Source organism: Ailuropoda melanoleuca, chromosome 15 (genome assembly GCF_002007445.2).
Source record: "Ailuropoda melanoleuca isolate Jingjing chromosome 15, ASM200744v2, whole genome shotgun sequence".
Taxonomy (NCBI): domain Eukaryota; kingdom Metazoa; phylum Chordata; class Mammalia; order Carnivora; family Ursidae; genus Ailuropoda; species Ailuropoda melanoleuca.
In genome coordinates this window covers 91,209,193-91,213,328 of record NC_048232.1, presented here as the reverse complement: position 1 = coordinate 91,213,328, position 4,136 = coordinate 91,209,193, and the positions used below count along the sequence as shown (strand labels likewise).

At 45.2% G+C, this 4,136-nt stretch overlaps 1 protein-coding gene across 5 annotated transcripts in view; it reads right to left on the bottom strand.

Moving 5' to 3' along the window:
• Nucleotides 1–3,003, bottom strand: part of PPP6R2 (protein phosphatase 6 regulatory subunit 2) — an 84,245-nt gene extending 81,242 nt beyond the window's left edge. For 2 of the 5 annotated variants that reach the window (XM_034643643.1, XM_034643647.1), the window contains exon 1: nt 2,740–2,999. The gene's annotated coding sequence lies outside the window, so the exon portion shown is untranslated. Of the gene's footprint in view, nt 1–2,739 lie in introns of all 5 variants that reach the window. The other 3 variants (XR_004620695.1, XM_034643645.1, XM_034643646.1) reach the window with 3 other exon arrangements.
• Nucleotides 3,004–4,136: the final 1,133 nt, after the last annotated feature.

The window sequence follows — 4,136 nt, the reverse complement described above, 5'->3', positions numbered from 1 at the left end:
AATCTTGACTTTAGTAGTAATAGCCAGAAAAGTGAAAGCAATCCAAATATCCATCAATATGAAAATAAATTATATTTTCAATATGAAAAGAAATATATAAATTATATTTAAAGAAATAAATTATAAGTTTATATTTCATATTCATACAAATGAATCCTACTCAAATAAAAATCAAAAAATACAGATACAAGCATTTTTTTTTTAAGATTTTGTTTATTTATTTGATAGTGCACACCAGCAGGGGGAGGGGCAGAGGGAGAGGGAGAAGCAGATTCCCCACTGAGGGAGGAACCTGACACAGGAATCGATCCCAGGATTCTGAGACCATGACCTGAGCTGAAGGGACACTTAACCGACTGAGCCACGCAGGCACCCCTAGATACAAGCATTTAAAATCACTAAATCTCAAGAGGCACCTGACTGGCTCAGTCAGTGGAGTGTGCAATTCTTGATCACAGAGTCGTGAGTTAGTACCCTATGTTAGACATGGAGATTACTTAAAAAGTAATCAATCAATCAATCAATCACAAAAGCATTACATTGAGCAAAAAGAGGACAGACACAAAAGAGCATAAACTTTATGACTTTGTTTATATGAAGTTGGAGGACCTGTGAAATTAATCTGTAATGACAAATCAGAACAATGGTTGCCTCAGGATCTGGAGGTTGGTCGTAGTCACTGAAAAGGGACACAAGGAAACTTTTAGGGATGACAGAAATGTTATCTTGACATGAGTGATGGACACACTGGTGTATACATTTGTCAAAATTCATCAAACATATTTAAGATCTGCAAATTTCATTGGGTGTAAAATATTCTTCAGTAATTTTTAATGGAATATTTTTTTAAAGATTTTATTTATTTATTTGAGAGAAAGAGCAGCAATAGACAGCACATAAGCAGTGGGGGTAGGGAGAGGGAAAAGGAGAGGGAGGAGACTCCCTGCTGAGCAGGAAGCCCAACTCAGGGCTCAATCCCAAAACCCAGGATCATTACCTGAGCCAAAGGCAGACGCTTAACTGACTGAGCCACTCAGGCACCCCGTAATATTTTTAAAGAAATAAAAGACTAAAAAAAGAAAGAAAGAAAAGGCTGTACATTCTGTGTTAAAAAGAAGGCTGCTTGCTGTACATGGATATGACAACATTTCTAAGAAAACGATGGCTGAGGATGCTTGAGGAATGGGGTGAGAATCAGACTGACTTCACGATACCTACTTTGGTATCTTCCAAATTTTACTCGAGTTCAGATTACCCTGTGCGTGAACCACCCACAGGAGGCGAGACTGAAAAGCACAAGCTCTAGAGCCTGGCCGCCTGAGCTGAGTCCTGGGTCTCCCATTTATTTATTGTGACCTTGGATACATTCCTTAATTTGTGCCTCAGTGTCTTCATATAAATAATAGGAATATCAACATCATTAAGTTGTTTTAAGAAGTACATGCTTAGAAAAATTGAACTACCCTATGACCCAGCCATTGCACTACTGGGTGTTTACCCCAAAGATACAGACATAGTGAAGAGAAGGGCCATATGCACCCCAATGTTCATAGCAGCAATGTCCACAATAGCTAAATCGTGGAAGGAGCCGAGATGCCCTTCAACAGATGACTGGATTAAGAAGCTGTGGTCCATATATACAATGGAATATTACTCAGCTATCAGAAAGAACGAATTCTCAACATTTGCTGCAACATGGACGGCACTGGAGGAGATAATGCTAAGTGAAATAAGTCAAGCAGAGAAAGACAATTATCATATGATTTCTCTCATCTATGGAACATAAGAACTAGGATGATCGGTAGGAGAAGAAAGGGATAAAGAAAGGGGGGTGATCAGAGGGGGGAGTGAAACATGAGAGACTACGTACTATGAGAAACTGAGGACTTCGGAGGGGAGGGGGGTGGGGGAATGGGATAGACTGGTGATGGGTAGTAAGGAGGGCACGTATTGCATGGTGCACTGGGTGTTATACGCAAGTAATGAAGCATCGAACTTTACATCGGAATCCGGGGATGTACTGTATGGTGACTAACATAATAAAAAATCATTAAAAAAAAAAAAAAAGAAGTAAATGCTTAGAAGGCAGACAGGGGAGAGGGATGGGAAAAAAAGTAAATGCTTACTGGTTTAGATGTCAAAATACAAAATTTAGCACTGGTTTTCACTCTCTGGTTTTTAGAAAATTCTGCACAAGTCATATACCTCCTTTCATCAAAATGTCTGTTATATCTCACAAGGCTACAAGGATAATAAAAGGTAAAGCACTTTGTTTAAAAAAAAAAAAAAAATTTAAATAAGATGGTATATGTGATGCACTTTAAAAAGTGCCTGGGCTTGTTTTTCGAAATAAAGCTTTACTGGAACACACGCGTGTGCGTACACAAAAATGCCTGGTACATAATCAGCTACCATTATTATTCAAAAACTTAAAACAGTATTTTGAAAGTTAGCCTTTTCCTTAACCAAAAGAAAAAGGAAGGGGAGGAGCCTTAGCTGTCTGAGATGTAAATCCTGAGTCAGTCATCTATCTGTTGTTGTATGCCTGTTCTTTCATCTGTAAAATGGGTGATAATAGTTCCTATACCCTAGAGTTCCTGCGATGATTAAATAATTCATATAAAGCATTTTAAGCTGCAGCACACAATAAATGGTCAGTATGTTATGCTGTGTGTCTGTGCAAATATACTGCCATTACCAAGACTTCAAACATTACCCCTGTGCTGAGGTCCTGTTTACCTGCATCCTGAGCTCTCCTCTGGGCTCCAGATTCTTCTGCCCGGTGTCTTCTTGCTAATGACCCTTGGATGTGTCAGACTTCTCCCACTACTTTGAGTCAAGAGAAAACCTTACTTTCCACCTCCAACCTAGAATAACACCCTGCTCCTGCCAGCATCCCACCCTGCTTCCCCATCTCAGTAAACAGTGCCACAGTCCACCCATACGTGCCACCAAGAAGCCTAGAAATCACCCTGAGCCCTCTCCACCACACCTTCTTCTAACCTATCTGCAAGTCCCACAGCTCTGACTCTGAATTATCTAAGCTGACCTGCAAGGTCTAAACCACAACTACACCCACACCCAGCACCTCATCTCTCCTCCTCGCGTGCATGTCCCATCTCAATCTCCAACCCAGGTCCTCGCACAAGTCAGGCTCACAGCCTGCAAGGAAAAGCATGATCATAAGGCCAGTGGCCCACACTGGCTCCTATCTCCCCCTCACCCTGGGCACGTGCTTGTCTTATCTGGGTTCCTGGAGAAGATCCACCACTGGGCCAATACCTGTGCTGTCCTCTCAGCCTGGGAGGCTCTGCCCACCCCCTAAGCTAGCTGCTTCTCACCTTCCAGAGCCTAGCTGATGGGAGTCAGAAAGGCCAAAATGGAAGAGAAACCAGAAAACAAGGAATATGAAGAAGAGGTAAGATCTGAATGTTTGTGAGGCCACAGAAGCAGGTGACAGAAGGCTGGAGAAGCCCATAGGGACAAGACAGGTGGGCAGAGTGACAGACGGGGGGAGGTGCAGTGAGAGGCAGGGGCTGCACAGGAGTGACAAGAGTGGGTGACCTGGGGGTGACAGCAGACTGAGTGCAGTCAATAACAAGTGGGTGGACAATGCAAACAGGCTGCAAGGACACTAAGTGGCAGGTTGGGGGGGTGTGGAAGACGTCACAGCGACAGGTCAGGGAACATGGAAGGGGGCCAGTAAGGGGCATGGGGGATGGCAAAGCAGATGGGGCTGGAGAAAGACATGGGCAATGAGGGGTGCGGAGGCAGGCCAGGGAAGGTGACAGGTCGGGGAAGGGAAGCTACGCTGGCGGCAGAATGAGGGGCAGCAGCAGAGAGAGTGGACAGGGCAGTGGTGACCGTTAACACTGGGGAGGGAGAGTCCCGCGGCAACAGGTAGAGAGGGGTAGCACTGACAGGTGCGGAGAGCTGCCCGGTGGGTCAGGGTCCCTCACAGGCGGGGGAAGAAGGAAGGAGCCGTATGGCGGGGAACGGGGACACGGACACAGACGGCACTGACAGGTGAGGAGGGCACTTGGGGGTCAGGACCGGGAGGGCACCCCTGACGGGGGCGGAGGTGGACCCTGCCTCGGGGACAGGGGGTGGGGGGCGAGGGGAGCATGACGGGGAAC